The sequence below is a fragment of the Prionailurus viverrinus genome, chromosome D1 (genome assembly GCF_022837055.1).
Source record: "Prionailurus viverrinus isolate Anna chromosome D1, UM_Priviv_1.0, whole genome shotgun sequence".
Taxonomy (NCBI): domain Eukaryota; kingdom Metazoa; phylum Chordata; class Mammalia; order Carnivora; family Felidae; genus Prionailurus; species Prionailurus viverrinus.
In genome coordinates, this window is record NC_062570.1 from 71,932,826 (window position 1) to 71,958,529 (window position 25,704).

Genomic DNA, 25,704 nt, shown 5'->3' on the forward strand with positions numbered 1-25,704 from the left:
TAGCAAGAGAGAAGCCCCCCAGACCAGGGGGTCCTGGGTAGCATCCCAGCATTCAACCCACAGGCAGATGGCTGAGGCAAGTCAGGGTTTCCAGAGAAACAGAACAGATGATATTGATAACATCTATATATCTATCTGTGTAGAATTCATAGGTAGGTTTGGGATATTGTAATGATTAAGAGCATGGGTGTCAAGGGGTACCTGGGTGGTTCAGTTGGTTTAGTGTCCGGCTTTTGACTTTGGCTCAGGTCCTGATCTCATGGTTCATGGGATTAAGCCCTGCCTTGGGCTTTGTGTTGACAGTGTGGAGCCTGCTTGGGATTCTCTCTCTCTCTCTCTCTCTCTCTCTCTCTCTCTCTCTCTCTCCCCTCTCTGTCCCTCCCCCACTGTCATGTGCACACACTCTCTTTCTCTCTCCCAAAATTAATAAATAAACTTAAAAAAAAAAAGAGAATGGGTTTCAAGTTTAGATCCGTTTTTGAGTCTCACTTCTGTTATTCTCTAGCAGTGCAAACTGGCAAGATACCTCAATGCTCTAGGTCTTAGTTTCTGTATCTTTAAAATGGGGATAGCAAAAATATCTACCACATGGGGTGATTGGGAAGACTGAGTGAGGTGAAGCAGTCTCTCCCCTGGCCCCAGGCACATAGGAAGTGCTTATTAAATGCCGGCTGCAATTAGAAGCCAAGTGTCCTCATCTGTTATCAAGGGCTCTTTCCATTCTCTGGGCACTGTCTTTGGTTATGGTTGTCCACACCTTTCATTTTCCCCCCCAGCTGACCATGGGGTGCAGCTTTATACCACCCCTTAGTGTCTCCTCGAATTTTCTGGCCCTGCCTCTGAGCTCAGTCTGGGATTCTGACGACTCCAATTGCCCAGCATGGCTTCCATTAACCGCAAGTGTTTGCCCTCTCCTCCTTCAGAAAGATCCTGTGCCCTGGGAAATGAATGTCAAAACACCAGACTTGTTGCAAAGCGCTTTTTTCCCCTTCACTTAAAAGTCCTCAGAGGTCAAAAGAAAATAGATTTAAATGTTTCCCAGTCAAGTGCAGCCCTCACAGGGCTCTACAATGGACCCACGGTGGGAGCTTTTTACACCTTCCTGAACCTCTACCAGCGAGTTGATCTAATATTGACTTCCCTGGGGTCTGCCTGAAGTCATTGTAGTCAAGAATAGCAGAGTGCATCTTCCATTAGTTGTGATTAGTGGTTAAAACTACTTTTTTTTTTTTTTTGAAGGTGAAGGAAAAAGGAGTTTCTCCTTGGAGAAGAAAATTGAGTGGAACGTTTGTGTCTTTTTTCCCCGGGTTTGCAAGATGTGATTCATGAAGTCAGCTCTCGCTAAAACCCATAACCAAATGGACAAATATCTGAAGATAAGTTCAAAGAGAGGTAGAGAAAAGTAAAGGATTTGGCCGTAAATCATTCATAGGATTTTTCACACGAGCAGAATAGAAACAAGGCTGCCACTTCCTCAGAATCACAAGCCACCAGGGCCGTGAACAAAAGCCTCCCACCTGGGGTGTTCCAGATAGGTAGACTGAGGCTCAGAGAGGAAGGGCCCCTGGACTGTGCGGCTTTCTCCCCTCCCATACTTGGAGTCTCGGCACTGGGCCGAACTGGCTCCGTCACCCTGGAGACGTGAACCTGACATGCGCCACCGACATTTTGTGAAGCTGTTTCCCTCTCTGGAAATATGTTAGAGCGTTGATCTCCCTGGGTTTTGGGGAGGATTACTGAAAACATAAACGGAAATGTGCCTGGGGGACTGTGACACCAGCACTTCACAGGTTGACAGCAGATGTGTGTTGAATCTAGATAAAGCGTGCTCCTCTTTTTTGCTGGTGGCGAGGGGGATTATCTAATATTTTGGATTACTTACGGCACCTCTCTCTTCTATGAAATGCGTCTTGGTTTTCTGTATTGGATTCTCGCAATTCACAGGTGCTCAGAACATTTATTGATTGTTTGAGTCCGAGTTTTGTCCTTGTCTCTTCCGGTGTTCACAGCCAACCTTAGATGTGTTATGGTTTGTACATTACTTCGTGATCATATTGCAGCACTTGCTGCGTGAATCATAGGAGATAAAAGATGTTTTTCCACATGCGGGTTTCCTACAGCCCTGGTTTCCTCACTACAACCCTGGAAGGTGAGTAGGACACCCTCATTATTCAGGGATGACATTTGAGATTTAGAAAGTCTATTAACTTGTTTCTGGTCACACCGTAGTTAAATGGAAGAGCCAGGGGCTAAAAGGTGAAAAAAAAAAAGTTACAGAGAGGGAGGGAGGCAAACCATAAGAGACTCTTAAGGACTGAGAACAAATTGAGGGTTGATGTGGGGGCAGGGGAGTGGGGAAAGTGAGTGATGGGCATGGAGGAGGGCACTTGTTGGGATGAGCACTGGATGTTTTATGGAAACCAATTTGACAATAAATTATATTTTAAAAAAAGAACATAAGGAAAGGGAAGCAAAAAATAATATAAAAACAGAGAGGGGGACAAAACATAAGAGACTCAACTATGGAGAACAAACAGAAGATTACTGGAAGGGTTATGGGAGGGCGTATGGGCTAAACGGGTAAGGGGCATTAATGAATCGACTCCTGAAATCATTGTGGCACTATATGCTGACTAATTTGGATGTCAATTAAAAAAATAAAAGAAATTAGAAAAAATAAAACGTGCGTTCTCACATACCTGCCCAGGGTTACCGCCACCACGTATGGATCAGGAAAACAGAAGCTTGTGGGAAGCCACCCCCTGCCTGGCCATCAGTAGCTGTATTCTGGATGTCATTGCCAATGGACAAGTCAAGTGACCGTACTTGTCCAGTGTATTTGTAAACAGGGCAGTTAATTAGGTCAGTGGAACCCCACTCAGAGCTGGTATTTTCCAGTTTCTAAAATGCTTTCTAATGCATTATCTCACGTGATCTTAGAAATAGATCTGAAGGCATGTTTAGTGTTATCATTTCCATTTACTCTCGCAGGTGAGACTCCGAGTGGTAAAATGACTTGTCCAGGAGTGCATGGACAATAAAAAGGTTGGAATCCCTACTTGAATACTGTTCTATTAATTCTATCATCTTTCCACTAAACTAAGCTGCATCCAGCAGTGTACGTGTGCATTATTTTTAGTAATAATGGCCAAAACAGTCTTTTATTTAATTCTTACCATGTGCCAAACCCTGTGCCAGGTGGAGTGGGATGAAATCATCAATTAAATAAGCCAATACACTAAGTATGTAAATTGTGCTGCTTAAATAAATAATGCATAGTTTTGGGCCACCTGGGTAGCTTAGTCGGTTGGCCTTCCGACTTCCGCTCAGGTCATGATCTCGTGGCACATGAGTTCGAACCTTGTGTCGGGCTCTGGGCTGACAGCTCAGAGCCTGGAGCCTGTTTCAGATTCTGTGTCTCCCTCTCTCTGTGCCCCTCCCCCACTAGCACTCTGTCTCTCAAAAATAAATAAACATTAAACAAAGTTCTAAAATTAATGCATAGTTAAGTTATTATTGTAAAAATGAGATAAATAACAACTAATTCTCCCCTTTCATTTCCTGGGTCTTACGTTTTCTTGTTCTTTAGTAGCATCTATTGGCTCCTTAATGGCTTCCTTCTGGTATGTGCTTGAAGTCACGGATGCTAACTGCAAAAAAAGAGCATCTGCTCATCCAGGTTCTGCTCCCCCCGCCCCACCCAAACCTCTGCCTCTAACCCTCCTACTTCCTGCGATTTTCCATGTAGCTGTTTTAACTGTGCTGTTTCTGTCCATTCCCTTCGAAATGATGGTCTGGCTTTCATTTGACTACCTCCTCAAGATGCTGACTCTTGATGGCCTCTCTTGACTCTATTACCTGGATCTAGGTCCAAGTCACCCAACCTCTCCAAACCTCAGTTTTCCTCATCTCTATATTGGGGGTAATAACACCTACCTCATAGAATTCTAAGGAGAGATTCAGTAGGTTGATACATGTAAAGTGCTTAAAATAAGTGCTCAATAAATGCTTGACATGCAGATTTCTATTACAACCTTCCTCTGAGTGATATTTCTCCCTCATGCCTTCCCGGGATCTGAGCCCCAGGCAGGTGCAGCACACATCCCTGCCTATCTGGAAGGGAATCTGCAGAAGATCCATGAGTACTGTCGGTGGCCCTACACTTTCCAGAATGGGCCTACGTTTTATGGAATTGCTCATATGTTGGATAAGTGCCATCTCTTAGCTTCTTGTTTTCAAAGCCCATTGGAACTAATCCTGGGTACTTATGGTCACAGTCCCCAGACCCTCACCTTCCCCTTCCACATTAGAAAAGTTTTCCAGGGACCTATTTGCTCAGGCTTTCACTTCTGGATCTCTTGAACCCAGGCAGCCCCTTGTAGACATATAGGACATTCCCTACCTCTGTAAGGCTGTTGGGGACAGAGGGGCAGGGTGATGGGGCATGGACAGCTCTGCTTCCTTATATGGATTGCTTTTTGTTACACACCCGAGTGTATAAGGAAATGCAATTGAAGCTGCCATTATGTTTAAAAAAATCAAGACACTCAGTTATGAAACATAGAACATATAATTAACTTTATTGAGCAGAACAAAGCATTTTATAAAAACTCACTCAGACTGAATTAATATAAGGATACTTAGCATAATGTGTATAGTTTAAATTACCGCCTACTAATCATCAAGCAGTTGAGTGGTAAAGTTGTTAGACTTTCAATTTGCAAACAAGTAGAAGAAGGAAGGGCTTATTTTTACTTTCTGATGATTAGATAGAGCATACATTTGCCCAACTGTAGTGTGGGCTCACATAAAAAAAAAAAAGGGTTCGGCTCTGAGTCTTGCCATCTCAGCCTATGACATTATTCTGCACATCATGGTTCATGTCTACTTTGTGCTATTAGTCAGTTTGGCTTCCTAACCCATGGAACACCATCTCCTCATACTGAAGATCGCTCAACCCCACTAGGAGCAAAGCACCCCGACCTCCACCCCACATCCTGAGATCAAGTCTAATCCCAAATGAGAGATATATAAAGAACCAGAATTTGATGGCCGATGCTACGTGCTTGGATTCAGCTTCAGGTTACTCTTTCTCCCTGCTCACATACCTCCTCATACTTCCAGTCTATCTCCAGGGATTTCCACGTGTTTCTGATTCTGGGCACACCACTCTTAACATTCATCCTGCTTCATCTCCACTCTACCTTCTTCATATGGAAAAGTTTCCAGATCCCTGTTCTCTTCAGGGAAGACATACAAGTGATGAAAGTGTTACATTGTATCCTGTCCTGTTGGAGAGACAGTGGGAAAGATTTGGAACCAAGTGGGTAGAGTCTCAGCTTGGGCACTGACCAAGTGAACTTACTGTAAGATAGACACTGGATTGGAATGTATGTCAAACTCAAATTCAGGGGTCCAGTGATTCTGTAGAGCCCTTTTAGGGACTACCAGGAGAAGAGAGATGTGTTCCTGGCTTTTAGGAAAAGAGTGGCCAAGGCTTCCTTTCCTTCACGTTGTTTTAGTCATCAGGTCTTATTTCACCTGTTTTGATGCTGAGATTTACTATGAATGTGTCAGTTAGTTTTTGCTGCGTAACAAAATATGCCAAAGTGTAGTGACTTAACACATTAACAGTTTAGTTCATGATTCTAAGGGTCAGCAATATGAGCTGGACTCAGCTGGGTAGTGCTTTTGCTTGTCCCAGCAGGCTCACTCATGAGATCAAGGGCAACTGGTTGGTCAGTTTATGATCGCTTTGACTGGGATGGCAGGGGCGACTGGACTTTTCTTTACATGGCCTCATTTCCTCAAGGTTAGCCTGGGATTAGTGACCTTAGCATGGTGATCTTAGGGTTCCAAAAAGCAAAAGAAACAAAACCGAAACAAAGGACAAAACACAATGAGCAAGTGTTTTTCAAGTGTCTGTCTGCATCGTATTTGCCAGCATCCTATTGGTCAAAAAAGTAACAGGATCAAACTGAGATTTAAGGAGTGGAAACACGGACTCTGTTTCTTGGTAAGGAAAACTGTAAAGTCATGGTACAAAAGCCATGCATACTGGGATTGATTGGAGAAATTTTTGGCCATTTTTTGCAATCTACCAAGATAAACGTGAACAATAAAATCGGGTGCCATATTTTTAAAAGTTTGAGAACTCCGACTAGAGAGTATCAAAGAGCTTTTCTGAACTGTCTCTAAATTTGATTACTCTCCTAATTCTTGACCTCACTAGTCCATTTTCCCCAACCGCCCTCTCTTTCTTTCCCAGAATATCTGTCACAGTGTAGGGACCCAAAAAATCAAGGCCAATTAGTCTGGTCCAGGCCTGTGACCTAGTTCAGTACAAGCCTCCAATTCATGCATACAGTGGGAAACTTGTTAATTTATAGCTTGCCCCACTTTAAAAGTTCCAATCTTAACTTGAGCCAGATTTTATGTTTTTTTTAAACGGAGGCCTTTGATGTATAGGCAAGAACTTCGCATCTTAAATAAATAACAGGTCAAATTCATATTTAGAGACATGAACCAGGAGCAGCACAGTTTTCATTACGAAGGCCTACTTTATGCCGGTTTCTAAATGAGAAGCCCTTCCAGGGAGCCTGCGGGTTCCTCCTTTTCATGACTTAGACTCTACATGAGTGTTCTCAGTGTGCCTGTCCCTCCGGTAGCCTGACAATCGGCTTAGCCACACTGAACTCTTTGAAGTTCCCTGAATGCCCCGTGCTCTTCCTTGTCCCTGAGCTTTTATTTGTGCCTTTTTCTGCTGCTTGGAACACCCCCCAGATGCTTTCCCGGGTCCCCTTTATCTGGATTTTTCATTCATGTTCTCAAGGCCCTAGTTTGTATGTTACCTTCTCCAACAAGTCTTACTGACTTAACAATCCACCACGCCATGGTTAAAGGCCCTTTCTCTGTGTAACCTTGACACCCTATATTTAACCAGTCAAAGTGACTGTAAATTGCTGAAGTACTGTGCCATAATTGCCTCTCTCCTTGACTCTATTCCCCTCTAATCTGTGAGCTTTGGAAGACAGGGACTCATTCACAGCTATGGTGACAGAGCTTGACATACAGTAGACAGCTGATAGATATTTGTCGATTGAAATAAATCTGTGTTTCAGTCATGAGTTTCCCTAATTTTCAGGGTGGGCAGGGGGGAGAGCCAATATGGTAGCTAATAATAATAATGTCAGCCAACGTGTATTGCTTACTAGACATTTTACTATATACTCTACTTTCATTATCTCATTTAATCCGCCAAACTCAGTGAGGAAAGAATTACCATTATCCCTAATTTTGAGGTGAGGAAGCTGAAGCACAGAGCAATTAACTTGCTTAAGGACACATAGTTTCATCAGTTAGGGTCTTCGGGCTGTAAGCATCAGAAACCCAAAAGTAAAATGATTTATTTCCTCCTATAATATCAAGTTTCCACAAATGATGGCGCCACGGGGGTGGGAATTAGCCGGTTAACCACTTTATCTAGGATCCAGGCTCCTTCCAGGTCTTGGTTCTACCTTCCTGCTTGTCAGACTGTCCTCGTCTCCTGAGAGCCTAGTTCCGGGCCTCACACTCACCCAGAACACATCCAAAGAAGAGACAAGAGGTAGGTCTCTTTGTGTCACCGGGGAAGCCCTTCCAGAAGTCACAAGGTCAACCCCACTGATACCTCATTGGCCATACTGGATCACATGCTCATCTTTAAGCCAGTCAGTGGTTAGAAGAAGGAGATTGCCTCTCAAGCTACACCTGGGTCCCAGGGATGGAGTCGGGGAAAAGCAGGGTAGACACGGTAAAGAAAAAGAAAAAGAAAGTCCTGCCAACAAGAAAAGGCAGGATGGGGAGGATAGGGTTTTGGGTAAACAACTCTCAAGGTGTGCTAAAATTTGCAGGCAGCGGAGCCAGTATTCACAAAGCAGGCAGTCTGACTCCCAAGTCTGCATTTCTATGTAGAATTTAGACTTAGCATGTCAGTTTCTCTAATCACCCTGCCAGGTTTCTAACTGGGACTGCACCGAATCTATACATTAGTTTGAGAAGTACTGACATTGGAGCAGTGTTAAATGGCGTATTTCTCTTTCCTCTCCTTTAGCTCTTCCCGAATTTCTCCCAGCAATATTGGGTGGATTTCGGTGTATAGATTCTGGATGTATTTTGTGAAATTTAATCTTAAATTGTGGTTTTTGATAGGATTATAAACAGCATTGTTGGGGTTTGTTTTGCTTTGTTTTACATGTTTATTTTTTTTACTTTGAGAGACAGAGAGAGAGAAGGGGAGGGGCAGAGAGAAGGAGAGAGAGAATCCCAAGCAGGCTCCGTGCCTGCCACCAGCTCAGAGTCGAATGCGGTGCTTGAACCCACGAATCAATGAGATCGTGACCTGAGTTGAAACCGAGAGTCCCACGCTTAACCAACTGAACCACGCAGGCACCCCCAGCGTCGTTTTGTATTTCAATTGTTAAGTTATTTGTTGCTAGACTGTGGAAATATCATTGATTTTTATATTTGAGCTAATATCCTGTGATTTTACTAAGGTACTTTGAAAATAATTTTTGAAGATGCCTAGGGATTTTCTTTCTTTTTTTTTTTAATGTTTATTTATTTTGAGAAAGAGAGAGAGAAGGAGGGATAGAATCCCAAGCAGGCTAGCTGTCAGCACAGAGGTTGACCTGGGGCTGGATCCCACCAACCATGAGATCATGACCTGAGCCAAAATTAACAGGTGCTCAGCGGACTAAGCCACCCAGGTGCCCCTCTAGGGATTTTTACATAGTGATGTCAATTTTGAATAAGGGTTTTTTTTTTTTTTTCTTTTCCAATCGACGTGACTTTTCTTTCTTTTCCTTGCTCCTTCAGGGGCTAGGACCTCCAGTACAATACTGAATAGAAGTGATAAAAGCAGACAGCCTATCCTAGGAGCAGAACATCCAGTTTTTCACCATTAAATATCATAGTAGCTGCAGATCTTATATAGATATTGTTCTTCAGTTTGAGAAAGCTTCGTTCTACTTCTGCTTTATTCAGAGTTTTTATCATAGCTAAATGTGGAATTTGGTCAGATAACTTTTGTGTATCCATTGAGGTGATCTTACAATTCTTCATTTAGATTTGTTGATATGGTGAATTATATTAATTAATTTATGGATGCTGACCCAACCTTGCCTTCTTGAGATAAACCCCACGGAGTAATGACGTATTATCCTTTTTACAGGATCTGATTTGTTAATGCTTTGTCAAGAATTGTTTCTTCTCTGCCTGTGAGGATTATTTTCCCACAGTTTTCTTTTCTTGTAATCTCTGTCATGTTTTCATATTCAAGTAAATAATGTTGGCCTCATAAAAGAAGTTGGAAAGTGTTTCTTCCTCTTCCACTTTCTGGAAGAGTTTGTGTGAACTTGGTATAATTTCTTCCTTAAAAAGTTGCTGGATACTGGAATTTGCCAGAGAACCTATCTGAGCCCAGAGGGTTTTTTTTTTTTTTTTTATGGTGGGAGAAGGGGAGAGATTTAACTGCAGGTGAATATAGAACTATTCAGATGATCTGTTTCCTTTTGAGTGAACTTTAGTAACTTGTGTCTTCCAGGAAACATGCCTATTTAATCTAAATTATTAAATTAATTTTTTAAAAAAATTAACGTTTATTTATTTATTTATTTATTTATTGTTTTTTAAACATTTTTTAATGTTTATTTATTTTTCAGAGAGAGACAGAGAGTGAGCAGGGGAAGAGCAGAGAGAGAGGGAGACACAGAATCCAAACCAGGCTCCAGGTTCTGGGCTGTCAGCACAGAGCCTGATGCGGAGCTCGAATTCAGAACCGTGAGATCATGAACCGAGTCGAAGTCGGACCCTTAACTGACTGAGCCACCCAGACACCCCTAATGTTTATTTATTTTTGAGAGAGAGAGAGCAAGAGACAGAGAGAGAGAGAGAGAGATTGAGAAAATGTGAGTGGGGGAGGGGCACAGAGGCAGTGGGGACAGGATCCAAAGCACTGACAGCAGTGAGTCTGATGCGGGGCTCAAACTCACAAACCATGAGATCTTAACCTCAGCCAAAGACAGATGCTAAACCAACTGAACCACGCAGGCACCACAGTACATTATCAAATTTGTTGATATAAAGTTTTTAAAAACTTATCATTATTTTTTTTCATTTATTTTTTTAACATTTATTCATTTTTGAGAGTGAGAGAGACAGAGCATGAACGGGGCAGGGGCAGAGAGAGAGGGAGACACAGAATCCGAAGCAGGCTCCAGGCTCTGAGCTGTCAGCACAGAGCCTGATGTGGGGCTTGAACTCACGGACCAGGAGATCATGACCTGAGCTGAAGTCGGCCGCCCAACCGGCTGAACCACCCAGGTGCCCCTCATTATCTTTTTAATATCTGTAGTTGTGTCCCCTCTTTCTTAACATTGGTCATTCGTGTCTTCTCTCTTGCTTTTTGTTGTTGTTGTTTGGAGAAAATGTGAGTGGGTGAGGGGCAGAGGGAGAGAGAGTCTTTTTTCTTTCTTTCCTTTAAAGTTTTTTTTTTTTTAACATTTATTCATTTTTGAGAGTGAAAGAGACAGAGAATGAGTCAGGGAGGGACAGAGAGAGAGGGAGACAGAATCCGAAGCAGGCTCCAGGCTCTGAGTTGTCAGCACAGAATTTGGGGCTCGAGCTCATGGACCACAAGATCATGACCTGAGCCGAAGTCAGACGCTCAACCAACTGAGCCACTAGGCACCCCAAGAGACAGAGAGAGAGAGAGCGCCTTAAGCAGGCTCCATGCTCAGTGCAGAGCCCGACATAGGGCTCAATCCCACAACCCTGGGGTCATGACTGGATCTGTAATCAAGAGTCCCATGCTCAAACTGAGCCACTCAGGAGCCCTATCTTCTCTCATTTTTTCTTGGTTAGTCTGCTGAGAGGTTTATTGATTTAATGATTTTTTTTCATAGAACCAGCCTTTGGTTTTATTGACTTTATTGATAATTTTTCTGCTTTCAACGTTGACGATTTCTACTCTTATCTTTATTATATCCCTCTTGATGCATACTTTGAGTCATGCTCTTTTTTGTACTAGCTTCTTGAGATTAAAACTTAAATTACTGGGGCGCCTGGGTGGCGCAGTCGGTTAAGCGTCCGACTTCAGCCAGGTCACGATCTCGCGGTCCGTGAGTTCGAGCCCCGCGTCGGGCTCTGGGCTGATGGCTCGGAGCCTGGAGCCTGTTTCCGATTCTGTGTCTCCCTCTCTCTCTGCCCCTCCCCCGTTCATGCTCTGTCTCTCTCTGTCCCAAAAATAAATAAACGTTGAAAAAAAAAACCCTTAAATTACTGATTTGAGAACTTTTGTGATTTCTAATTAAAGTATTTGATGCTATTCATTTCCCTCTGAGCAAGGGGTTGGCAAATGTTTTCTGTAAAGAGCCAGATAGTACATATTTTAGACTTTGCAGGCTATAGATGGCCCTTGTTGAATAGTCCTTGTCTCCTTTCCCTCCCTTTCCCCTTCTTCTTCTTTTTCTCTCACATACCTCCCACCCCCGCTTCTCCTCCTTCTCTTCTTGTTTTTTTTTTTTTTCAAAAAATTAAAAACGGGTAAAAAAACAGGGGCACTTGGGTGGGTCAGTCGGTTGAGTGGCCGACTTTTGGTTTCAGCTTCAATCGTGATCTCAAGATTTATAGATTTCAGCCCCGCGTTGGGCTCTGCAATGACAGTGCGGAGGCTGCTTGGGATTCTGTCTCTCTCCCTCTGTCTCGGCCCCTCCCCAGCTCGTGCTTTCCCTGTCTCTCTCAAAATAAATAAAGACACTTTTTACAAAATGAAAAACACATTTTTAACTTCAGGGCTATACCACCATAGTTCGCTGACCTCTTCACTAAGCCCTGCTTTAACTACATAACACAAATATTGATATGTTGTGCTGCATTTTCATTCAGTTTAAAATATTTTTTAATTATTCTTGAGACTTCCTCTTTGATCCCTATGTTACTTAGGAAGGGGTTGTTTGATTTCCAAACGTTCGGCAGTTTTGCAGATTTCCTGTTATTTCTCTCAAATTTAATTTCATTTTTGTTAGGAAGCACGCTTAGCATGATTTTAATTCTTTTAAATCTGTTAGTGCTTGTTTTAGACCAGTTAGATCCAGAATACGGCCTTTCCTGGTGAACGCTCACGGGTACTTGCAAAGAGTGTGCATCCTGCTGTCGTTCCTGGAGTGTTCCGTAAATAAATGTCAGTGGACACAAAGTGGTTGACCGTGTCCTTCAGGTTTTCTATAGCGCCTTGTAGATTTCCCGCCTACCCGTTCTATTACTGAATGAGTGGTGTTGTAGTCCGAGCTACAACTCTGATCTTTGCCTCCTCAATTCAGAGCTGAGCTTTGCTCTGGATTCCTCTCTGCATTATGGCACGGGGACACCAGGTGGGAAGATGTGTAATCGTAGAGCTAATCTTTGTTTCTCTTCTCTCGGGCGTCACAGCCTCACGCTGTGTGTTGTCCAATGTCTGAAAACCACTGTTGCATGCGTTTTGTCTGGTTTTCTAGTTGTTGACTGTGGGAGCACAATTCTTTTTTTTTTTAAATATTTATTTTTTTGAGAGAGAGCTTGGGGGCGGGGGCGGGGGGCGGGTGGGTGTAGAGGATCTGAAGCAGGATCTGAAGCAGGCTCTGTGCTGACAGCAGAGAACCCGATGCGGGGCTCAAACTCACGAACGGTGAGAACATGACCCGAGCCAAAGTTGGACGCTTAACCACCCAAGCCTCCCAGGCGCTCCAGTGGGAACACAAATTCTTACAGCAGTCAGTCCTTCACTGAAGGAAGTGCAAGTCTCCGTGGCCTGCATATTGAAGAATTTTGAGAATGGCTTAGTAAAGCATGAGGAAGGATGGTCTGAACTAGTGGGCACAAGCAGCATCCCCAGGAGCACACACTTAAGAGCAGTGCAGCTTAAACCCAATTCTGTGTTAGATCACGGCTAAGACTTAATACTCTGTGTGGATAATGACACGGTCTTGAGGTCAAGGTGGACATATTTAGTGATAAAGCCAGAAACAATGACAGTATCTCTAACGCTGCTGTGATGAAGATTATGCACTTTGAAAGAGAAGGGCTATTTCTTGTTTATCTCTTGGAACCAGTGCCAAGGGGTGCTCACCAGGCCCTAAGCTAATATTTGTTGCTTACAAAAATGTAACGGAAGCAAAGAGGAGAATGTCTCCTGTGTGCTTAAGGCAGATGGCGGAGGTAGAGACGTTGTGAGAGCAGGTACCTAGGATTCAATATCCAGGGGTTCGAATTGGATTGATGGATCCGAGTGATGACGAAATTCAGCTGTATACTTTCACAGGTTGGGGTCTGTGATTCTGCTGGGACATTTGGAAGATGTACTTGATTAGGAAATGGTGTTTGGTAGGAAAGAGTTTGGGAAAGACGGATAGGTCTGCACAGCAACCAGAGTCTACGGTGCTTTACAAGTTTGCAGTTATCTGTCTCATTCCTTTCTTTTTTTAAAAAAAAAATTTTTTTTTTCAACGTTTATTTATTTTTGGGACAGAGAGAGACAGAGCATGAACGGGGGAGGGGCAGAGAGAGAGGGAGACACAGAATCGGAAACAGGCTCCAGGCTCCGAGCCATCAGCCCAGAGCCTGACGCGGGGCTCGAACTCCCGGACCGCGAGATCGTGACCTGGCTGAAGTCGGACGCTTAACCGACTGCGCCACCCAGGCGCCCCTCATTCCTTTCTTTAAACAGGTCTTCCTGTTGTGAGTGAGTAAGTACTGGCTGATGCGTCCTCTGCCCACAAAAGGGCACAGGCAATTAGAACCACGGGCTTAAGAGAGGTTGGAGGTACCCCAACTCGAGAAGGCCTCTGTCAGTACTGTGGGGGTCCTATGACTTCTCCTTCTCAACTCTCTCTCTCATTTCTCTCTTTCCTAGAGGACTTCCTGGCTACTTGGCCTGTCATCCTCACCACCTTGCTGTGCTCTGTTAATGGTGATAATGTTCCAAGGTGATATCTGCCAAGTACTTTACCGGTCTATCCCATGGGGTACTAGCACATAGACACCGATAACTTTGCCAGACATGAAACCTTCTGGATGTTGTTCTACCTGCTCCCTTGAAGCACCTCTGCCAGCTGGGTCTGCCTCCTGGTTCTTCCCTCAGGCTCTTAGAGTGATCCCATGACACCTTCCGGTCCTGTCTGTTTTCCTGTGCCCCTGAGTGTTTACACGAAAACATCCTACTTCTATACTGTCATGGTTGATGAGGTTTGGACCTTAGGGGAAGGGGCAGAGGTCCAAGGAGGCTCAGGGGCAGAAATCAAATAACAGAAGAAACAGGATCCAAACTGGGGAAGAGAAGCTGCTGCCAAAACAAGCCAGAAGGGTAGGCAAAGAAAGGGAGGTCAAATATGGTGAGTGAATTATAGAAGATAGGGCAAAATTAGAGCAAGGGTAGGGAGGATGAAGGACCAGCATCTGAGATGAAATCGGCTGAATGAGATTTGCCTGCTTTTCTTCTCTTCCCAGATGATTAAGAAGCACAACCAACCCATATGTCTTGTGCCCATCAGCCGATGGGCTCAGACTCCGCAATCACCCCGCCCAGTGTTACCGATATTTGGCTAAGTTCTGTGCAACGCTCCTTTCATGTTTCCAGCTCTTTATTTTTTCTTCCCAGCATCCAATGATCCGGTATGCCCTTTGTATTTCTTTACAATGTTTTCTGATTCTCCACAGCTGTCTCACACCAGCTCCGTGCCCTGTTCTAGCTTTGAGGCTGGATCCAAACCTCCCCGCTCGTCACTTGCACAGCTGACTTTGTTGCTGCCCTATCCAGACCTATCCAAGCCTCTTTGAACAAAAGTCCAAAGAGCTACTAGTGATAATCATTCAGTGATTTTTTTTTGTACTGAATTATGAGCCTGGAATTTGACAGGTAGGACTACATCAGGGCCCTGAGTGGGTGCAGCTAGGAAGGGAGAAATTGGTATGTTACATCTACCGTCCCAAACGTAATTTTTGCAGGAAGTTTGCAGAATGGCCTGTGCCCCCCTAAAACACATCCAGTAAAGTCTCTAGGACTTCTGCCTCTGGGGTTAAGTTAACAAAGCTACTGAGTTTTGAGGACATAGCCTCTTCATTAATTGTGGTGTCACTACCCAGAGCCTCTAGGGGAGATTCTCCTTCATCTGATTAGTTGTAAATCTGCTCCTAATGAGGGGCACACAGGATGATTAAAGGTCACGTATGCCTTGGGTGGAAACATGATGGGAAGTTAGTTTACAAATTGGAGCCGGCCCCAAATATTTCTTCCTTTCAACTCTTAAGTACGTAGAGGAGGTATCTCACTTTAAAATATGTTGACTATATCTTCTAATTAAACACTGAAAACTACTTTTTAATATATATTCAAAATGATAAAATAATTGCTAAATTATGCAGATTTTTATGGTGGGCTCGAAACAAGCCAATTTTTTAAAATTGGCACCTTTTGCTGATTCGAAGATGTTAATCACAGGGACCCTAATAGGCCTATCAGACTTCTCTAATGTATTCAGATAAAATGAGCAAAATCATTAAATGCCCAAATATTGATTTAAAGTGCTCAAGTGGTAATGAAATTTGACTCTCTACTTGAGACAGGGCACACTGGTATATACTTTAATTTCAGGGAAACTGCTGGAGTGTGAGAAAGGAGGAGACGAAAGGGGTGGGGAAAGAAGCTTAAGAAACATGAGACACCACCAAGGGACTAGAATGAACCATTGGTTTAGACAGAGAGAAGGTAATAGTTGAAAGGATCTTGTTAGCCCGATAAAATCACATAAGTACCCAAGTTGAATGCCAACACAAAAGGGCCAGATTGCTTTCAGAAAGGGATGGGGAGAGGAGAACATGTCAGGCATTGGGTTCTAGCTCCTTCCCTTTAAAGACCAGCATGAAATGAAATTCAGAAAGAACATCCATCACAGATAAGGCGCGTCCATGCATACCCATGACCCAAACACCTGTGTATTTGATTTCCGGTGTTGCCATACCAAATTCCTTCCAAATATTGTGGCGTAAAACAATGAATTTGTTCTCTCAGTTTTGGAGGATGGAAGTCTAAAATCAAGATGTTGTCAGGACCACACTCCCTCCAGAGGCCCTAGGGGAGAATTTAGGGCCCACTCAGGTAATCCAGAATGATCCCAATCTTAACTTAATCATATTTGTAAAGGCCCTTTCCCGAAATATGGTAACATCCACGAGTCCTGGGGAATAGGATGTAGATGTATCTTTTTAGGGGTCACCATTCGACTCACTAGAACACATCATGCCTTTATTGCACCTTGTGCAAGTCCTTGAAGATCACTGTCTGTGGCACAGAGGTGAACCAAGTGGTGTACTTTATGAAAAGTTCAAGGTCAAGGAAGAGCTAAGGTTGCATTCAGAAAGATAGCTGAGGGCGTGTTTCTGGCAGAGAACACAGGTCATGACTGGGCCTGGTGGGAAGGGGGAGAGACGGTAGCCATCTGGGAGAAGGAGGAAGAGAGAGGGGAGCAGAGAGCAAGGGGTGGGGGACTGTGGTGACCGAGGAGCCACAGAGGCAGGGCCTCGCAGACGGCATGGATTTGGGACATATCCTGAGGATAAGAGGAAGATGCAGAAAACTTTAATCTGAGAAGGGATGCAATATTCATTTTAGGTATAAGAAGGAACCACAGGGGTAAGAAGACCAGTTGGGAACTATGTAGTTGAAGTAACCTGGACTGGGAAGGCGGCAGGAGACTACGGAGAAGGAGGTGGTGCCATCATTGTTTAGGACAAGAGATGGACAAGAGCAAGCCGTTCATTGAACGTGAGGCGAGGAGAGCACGTGGGGGGAGTCAGGGTGACTCCTGCACTGTCAGCTTGGGGAGGGGTCTGGGTGCCAGCCCTGGAGCTGGAAGAGCTGGTACAGGGCTGCTCACTGTCCACGCTTCCTGGCTCCCGTCTGCTTGATTGCGCTGTGGCTGCTGCTGAACTTGACCTCAGGTCGTCTCTCAGATGGTCCAGTTCTTATCTGCGAGCTCACTTGAGTCTGACCTGTCCTTCTGTCCCTGCTGTCAATGTCTCTCTTACATCTGCCTCCCCAGGATAGGACTTTAACCCAAGCCAGCTCTGGGCTTCATCTTTGCCAGGATTCATGTCCATGTGGAATTCTGTCCCCCTCCTCTGTCATGAGTTTCGACAGCAAATACCTAGAAAGAGCCGCTGGAAGTCAGAAGGCATTGTCAGATCAGGTGATGCCTAGATCATGAGTCAGATTCTCCCCTGCCTTCGATTTTCCTGTTAAAATGAATAATAGGATAAATAAAAACAGGGGAAAGCAAGCATTAATGCCAGAAATTAGGGAAAGGTGACAGACGTACAAAGTGCTAAAAACGAAAAGTGTTTTGTTGTTTTTCACTGATGGATCATTTATTTGGACACGATGAAAACATCTCTACGCTGTTTCCGTTTATACAGAAAGGGGAGCATTTTACATATATTAGTTTTCCTCTCTTTTAACAGAATTTATTTCAATCTGGTCACAAGAGCTGCTTCTCATTTTAGGGTTCACGTTTTCGTAACACATCTGTACCCATTACAGCAGGAAGAGCTTACTTGGATTCTGGATTGTCATTCATCATTGTGGTGCCCGTCCCAACACGTGGTAAAAACACTCTCGCTTTTCCCTCTATGTCCTACTTCTGAAGCCAGTTCTGGCTTTTATGCAAGCCAGATCCTCAGAGATGAACTAGATCATCGACTTTATGAACCCCTTCAGCCAGAAATGTGATGTCTCCAGCATCTTTTTGGTGAACTTTGATTACGCTGTGAATTGTTGAAGTGTCTTGTCCTTCAACTTGAAAAAACAAAAAACTGTTATAAATGACAGAGATAACAGATACATTTAAGAAAATTATCTAAGAAAAATATCGTTGGGGGGAAGGGCATCGCAAGCAGATTCCGGAGGTCCCCAAATATCTGGAGTAATGCCAGAAGGAGAAAATTGAGAAAACAGAGGAAGAAGAGAAAGAGAAAAAAATTCATGATGTAAAGAAATTTACCTTTTTTTTAAAGTTTTTAAATGTTTATTTATTTTTGAGAAACAGAGAGACAGAGCATGTGCAGGGGAGGGGCAGAGAGACAGGGAGACACAGAACCCCAAGCAGGCTTCAGGCTCCGAGCTGCCAGCACAGAGCCCAACGTGGGGCTCGAACTCACAGACCGCGAGATCATGACCTGAGCCGAGGTCAGACGCTCAACCAACTGAGCCACCCAGGTGCCCCAAGAAATTTATCTTTAGATGAAAAGGGCCTACTGTGCATGAGGCAAATTTAGTAAAAAAATGAACATCTGGATTTATTCTGGTGGCTTTAGAAAAAAATCAGAAGCAAACAAAGCACAGCGGGCATACAGACAGAAAGAAAGTCATGGGAAGAGGAAGAAAACAAAACAGGCTAGCCTTACACTTTGGATAAAACAAAAACAAAAACCCCACTGAATTTCAAAAGCCAAAAAAAGAAACAGAAGATTGTGGCTGGAGAATTTATGATACATTACAAGTCTTCCATGAAGGGGTGCAAGAAAGAAGAGTCTTATTTCTAAAAGAGCTAAGCAGGTAAACCACTCTTGAACTCTCTCTGAGGAAGAAAGAAATGTGTGGTGGGTCCATGGGGTGGCGTTTATAACTTGAAGATTTTAAGCCAGGATAGGAGTCATGATATAAAGAACTCGGGAATTAAAATGTCACGGTATAAAATAACCAGTGAACAAAGAAAATCAATGAAATATAGATTTGTGTTGTATGTAGAATGTATTCATTACATGTATTGACAGCACATCATTTAAAGGTGATATATGTTACCAATGATAATCCAATAATAATCCAGGTCTGAAATCCGAGACCATATCGGCAGAGGGGAAGTGGGTGGGGAAATTTACAAATGTACTCAGTTCTTTATCTAATATAGGCAGGTACCAAGAGCATGGGTCCATGGTCAATGCTGATGATTTTAAATAAAATGTAACTTGAAGATAATTTCTAGTGGAATAAAAAGCAATATATTCCTTTCAAATGAATTTTTAAAAAAGGGCATTAGGGGCACCTGGGTGGCTCAGTCGGTTAAGCATCTGACTTCGGCTCAGGTCATGAGCTCGCCGTTCGTGAGTTCGAACCCCATGTTGGGCTCTGTGCTGACAGCTCAGGACCTGGAGCCTGCTTTGGATTCTGTGTCTGCCCCTCTCTCTGCCCCTCCCCTTCTCTCTCTCAAAAATAAATAAACATTAAATTTTTTTTTAAAAATACAAAATAAAAAAGGACATTAGTAGAAACAGCAATCATCAATCACAGCTTTCCTGTACACGTTCACTTCGTGAGAACCAGTCTCCTGCCCAGAGCCCCCCATCAGCAGGAATGGAGCACCTGACCCACGCACCAGGGTGATACCAAACCCAAGGGGTGCAGGTTAGACGCTGGCTAGAAGCAACGGCATTCTGCTTGAGATTTTGAACAACAAAGCATGGAGATCCTGGTCAAGCACTGTTGCTGAAGCAGCTCAGCAGGTCATCGAAGCCTCAAGTGAGCTGGAAGTAAGAGGTCAGAGGGCTGCATATGAATGGAAAGGTGGTTTGCCGTGAGAAGCGTGGCACGCAGATGTAAGAGATGAGCGTCTTTGTGGCCACAGATGTTCTCTTTCTACATCCATAAAAGAGAACTACTTCACCTCTGAGAAAGCATAGAGGCTTCTGTTCTTTACAAATAGGGTTTTTTTTTTTTAATTTTTTTTTTCAACGTTTATTTATTCTTGGGACAGAGAGAGACAGAGCATGAACAGGGGAGGGGCAGAGAGAGAGGGAGACACAGAATCGGAAACAGGCTCCAGGCTCTGAGCCATCAGCCCAGAGCCCGACGCGGGGCTCGAACTCCCGGACCGCGAGATCGTGACCTGGCTGAAGTCGGACGCTTAACCGACTGCGCCACCCAGGCGCCCCTACAAATAGGGTTCTTAAGACAAAGCATCACCCCTCGTGAAAGAAAAACCAAGGTAATGTACATAAAAGCAACAAATATTATAATGTTGGTGATGTGAAACTTAATAGTCCTGACATCAGATATAAATGGGTTAAAATTCCTAATTGAAAAAAAAATGTCAGTAAAAATTCTCCGGTCACCCCCTCCAAACTCCCTTGGAAGGTGGAAGAACCATCTGATTATAAGATTAACAAAGAAATGACTTTGGAAGTTAAATGGCTCCTGCACTCTGGGGTAGCTGGATCCCACTTCTACTCTTCTCTCTGCCTTCCTGCCACTGTTTGGTGCCTTTATTATCGTTAAGTACTGGCTCTCCTATTTTGAAAACAATAAACATTTTCCTGGTATGCTTCCCTCTTCCTGCTCCCACTCGTCAGTGAATTTGCGGTTTCTAGTGAACAGGATCTTAGGTGTGAGGCAATGGATAATCATTGTGAAAAGGAAAAAGAAGAAAAAACTGGGTAAGGGTAGGTATATTTTATCTTGGAAATGCAGTGAGGACTTCTATGTGCGTTGGTAAAGTATCCCCTCAGTCAGCTCTTGGGTTGCCAGTGAACTTGGATAAGGAAGTAACATCTCACCAAGTACCTACCTGAGAGTCTGCTTCTTGGTTGGTCTTGTAATTATATGTAACTATCTCACATTGGTGGTTTGGGGAATCTGATAAAAAGTTGGCAGCTGTCTAAACTTTGACAGGATTGCTAAGGGATTATTTCTTACTTGTTTGCCTCAAGCCTCTTACATTTTGTTTTCTCTCCATTTCTGTCTCATTTACCTTTGTACCAGATCTCTCTCTGTCTCTGCGTCTCTTTCCCCCTCTGGCTTTATTTGGATCGATGATCCTTTTTAAGAACATCTACCCAGAATTTGCTGAAGAACATGAATAAGAAATACTCTGTGCCGTGAACCTCTGGTCCGCTATTTTTTCAGCAAAGTCCTAGAGTGTCAAGCACCACCCCGTGAATGAGGAGGAAGGACTCTCCTTTCATATCTTTTTTTTGGGGGGGGGGGGGGGGGACAGAGAGAGACAGAGCATGAACGGGGGAGGGGCAGAGAGAGAGGGAGACACAGAATCGGAAACAGGCTCCAGGCTCCGAGCCATCAGCCCAGAGCCCGACGCGGGGCTCGAACTCACGGACCGCGAGATCGTGACCTGGCTGAAGTCGGACGCTTAACCGACTGCGCCACCCAGGCGCCCCTATCTCCTTTCATATCTTGCCCCAACCTCTGGGTCACTCCCCACCCCGACCCCCAGCCAGGCCCCTGCTTGCCGGGACAGCGGGACCAGCCCCGTAACATCTGCCACATGCTAGGCTGAGCAACTTAGATGTCAATCTTCATAACATTTAATCCTGAAAGTTAGGTTTTGTTATCCTCATTTTACCAAGAAGGAAAATGTGACCCAGGCACACAGTCAGTTGCTCGTCGTCGCACTGCTGTAAAATAGGAGAGTCAGGATTCAAACCCAGGTTGCCTGATAGATTCAAAAGCCTGTATTCTTCATACTCTACCACAAAACATTCATTCCTTTAAGAAGCCATGCGCGAGCATCGAATTGAAACCAAGCGTTGTCGGTCTGCCCTCCCAATAGGTGCTGTTAAAGGTGAGCCCGCGTTGTAGATCTCTGTAGAACAATACACGGACACACTGGAGTTGAACACTTCTGGGTTTGTCTTCCTCTCTGGAAGGTGGTACCAGAGAGCCCTACCCACGTCTCGTTTTCTCTCGTACCCCTGGACTCTGCATAGCGACCGGCACTCGGTAAACGCGAGCTGGTGCGTGTATGCGATAGGCACAGTGAGACTTAGGACACGCTGAGAAGAAAGTAGCACCCGGCCCCGAGCTTCTGACCTCTCTCCCCTCTAATCACAGGCAAGTCATGACCTGCCCCTCACCAGGCAGATAACATTCTTCAAGCAATTAATTATCATGATAGATGCCCCCCTCCCTACTGAGCCTCCTCTCTGCTCATTGGCATATTGTTGAATTATAATGCATAACTAATCAGAGGTGACCTCACACCAGGCTGCTGGGTCTCCTGTGTCAGGACCAACTACAAAACTGGTCATCAGAGCGGTTCCTGCTTCCCCCACCAACTCCCCCTTTCAGTTGTTGTTGTGTGTGTGTGTGTGTGTGTGTGTGTGTGTGCACTAATTTCAAATCCTTTCCCTGCATCAGTGAGCAGATGAGATCCTCAGCCGGCTTTCATCTTTCAGAAAAATGAATAGTGCGGAGAGAACATTATCAAATGAGCTGTTGAAGAAGTCAGTGAATATGTCATTGAGTGTGACTGCTTCCCGAATGAATTTAGATTTATCTCTGTTATCTTCCCACTCCCGCTGGCCCCCCCTTGCCAGGCTGGCCCTTAGGGCAGGTGGGTGCCCACCATGAATCCTGACCGACAGCTGTCTCTCCTGGCTGACAGGTCCAATCGGGGCCTCTGAGCTTGTTTGGGAATTGGGTTTGTTAACATTATAAATGAACTCATTGGCCAGCCCTGTTAAACACCTCGCACCTCCTGTTTCTGCAGTTTCCTAGAGGATTCTATTTCCATTAGGCAGACATGGGGACAGGGCCACACTCACTTGGAAATGGTTTTGTCACCTCAAGTGCTGCTGAATGGGTGTGACAACACAGGAACTAGAAAGCAACTGTGTTTCCCTTATGCAGCTGTTGTATTAAAATCAGGGAACCCCTGTCCTTGCATCATTCATTCATTCGTTCGTTCATTTGCCAAAGACTCACATGACTTACTGCGTGCAACTCATGTGAGGAATTGGGTCAAGTGTCTACATTGGTCAAGAGAACAGTCATGGTCCCTGCTCTTGTGTAGCGTATGCTGTAGTTGGTGATCTCCATCAGGAAGCAATTTCAATCAATTCCAAAGGAATTTTCTCAAAGGAATAGACTATGAACACGAAATACTATGATCAGAACATGATCTTTGGGGTCAGAGGGATCTGCATCAACCCTCTTGGACAGAAAAGAGAATTACTGCTTCTGGAACAGGGATAGGATGCTATGAATGAGTAGTCACAAAAGAAGGACACTTCAGAAAATTGAAAGTATAGTAAACATAAAAATTCAACAAAAGGGTTGGAAGATAAAAGTGAGAAAATAAAAAGAAAAGGCAAGACAAAGAGATGGAAATTAGGAGAGAAAAGATGAGAAAATTAGAGATTGAAAATAGGCCCATTGCCCTTGGCCAACAGGACGAGTTCCAGAGAAAGAAAACCAAGGGAAGAGGAAATTACTCGAGAATTACCAGGCAAATTTTTCCAGAATTGAAGAATGTATTTCCAGGGTTCAGAAACAAAGTGATCATGGGTCCTTCCAGAGGGCACAAAATTGTGAAATCTCAGGACTCAAGGATAGAAAAGATTCTAGGAGCCACAGAGGTCCTGAGAGAAGGGGAAGGAAGTCATATACTGAGGACTTGAAAGATGTAGGACATCAGGCATCTCAACAGTCACATGGAGAACTGGAAGACTGACAGAGATACCTTGAAAATTCTGAAGAAAGCTGGCTTCAAATTCTGACCAAGCCAAATGGTCATTGTGTAAGAGGAGAGAACAAAGGCATTTGCAGACAAACCAGGTTGCAAACATTTTTTTCCCCTCCCATATGCCCTTTCTAGGGATGCTACCGGAGAGTGTATTTTGCAGAAGCAAAGGAGCAAAACAGGAAAAAAGGAAAACATAGGATCCAGGAAATACGGGCTTACACAGGAAACTCTAGGATGCTGACCAAGGACCTGGAGAAGAGTGGGTACAGCTTGGAAAGGAAGCTGGAAGACCCGGGAGGGATGCTTATGCTGAACCACACTTTTCCTGATGCATTTATACTGAGGAAAGGATTAGAATTCTGTCTGTGGATGACTGAAGGATATTAAGCACTACAGAAGTATTTGTTTCAGAAATTAAACACACACAGGCACACACACTGTGAAAGTGTGGAGGCCACTTTCCAGGTACTGGCTCATCCCAGTTTACAAAATCATCCCATAAAGGGCATATTGCACATGACAGAGATAGGAGACTCGGTCCCTGCATGGCAGTCAGTCACGTTCGTGGACCCAGGCTCCCCATCTGCAGGACTAGAGTCCTCTTTCAATTCCCACCCCCCGCCCCGCCCCATACGGCCACCTTTTGGAGTGTAGACTCAAGGGCGTGGATCCATCAGGGAAATACTGCTCTCGAAAAAGAGCATGCCTCAGCAAAGTACCCTGGGACAATTTGATACACACGGAACTACTGGCCTCATTCATTCATTTACCAATAATTGGGCACCTGCTGTGTGCTAGACCTTTTAGACAATCTGGTGACCTCAGCTCCATAATGCCCCCATATCTTGATGGTAAGTGGGGTACGTAGAACACAGTGCCGATGGTGGAAAGCCCCTGATAATTTTAGCCAACTTGTGTATGGCCAGTGAGGATGCACAAGGGAGAGAGATAGAGGACGGAATGGGGAAGCGACAAAGATTCAGGGAGACAAAGACAGGAACCTTCAGAGAGAGGGATGCCCAGAGATATCATTGAGACTGAGACAGAAAGAGAAAACAAGGATTTCGTTAGCAATGCATTCAGTAGTATAAGAGATAAAAAGGAATATCCAATTAACACACCATATAATTGCTTGCAGACATTCTTTTTTATTTAAAGATGAAATAGCTAAGAGTTCTAATCAAAACTAGGGTCACAGCCTACATATTAAATGAAAGAAATTGATTGGGTTTTTATTATGCCCTGACTACTGCCAATGCGCCTGGATCACAGATTGCCATAAATTTATACTTATAAACTACTAATTGCCCAAGTCATAATGGTAACAATGGGATAATGAAATCATCCTGATCAAGCTGAAGCCAAATTCTGGTTGACAACACGGAAGCTTTGTGAGAGGGGACAGGGAGGAAGAAATTGTGTATACAAACCCAGGATGCTTTATGGTAATAAACAGCAGCAGGAAAAGTCCAGCAACCTCAGAAGGTCCCAAGTTCTGTGCTCCAGGGGGCTTCCTTTCTAACAAATCACTTAAGAAGGGGGGCGGTTACGTTTGTAATACCAGCGCTTGTATCCTTTATTTGTCTTGAAAAACTAATGACTGACTTAATCACATTTGATTAAAGGAGATGTGTTGATGTAGTCATGTGTTTCTGATTGCATTAGGCTTGATTGAAAGTGGCAGGAAGGGTATGTAATAGTCTAACTGCCCCCTATATCTTGTCATTGGGGCTTGGCAGGCATGACGTGGGAGGATCCTGAGGGAGTCATTGTGGGGAACAATGTCATCTTTCAAAATGGGGGAGGGGGCCTGGGAAGTGAACTTCAACATGAAATCAGAGCTGAGGAAGGACTCAGAATGAATTGCAGACACTTCCATCTTCAGAGGGCTGAAGAAAAAAATAAATAAAAGGAAGAAAGCGTACGCACACATAAAAGCATTCTCTTTCTAGAACATGTGGCTATTGAGTGGCAAGCTGGGAAAGGTTTTAAATGTTTTGTTTTGTTTCTCTTTTGTATTAATGTGCACAAGAAGGCAAACACTTCTATTTAGAAATTCATAGGGAAACCTGATTTTTAAAGTGAACTTATCGAAAATTTAGCCTGCCTTGTTATGAGAAAGATTTATACCGATGCCAATATATATATATACATATATGTATAT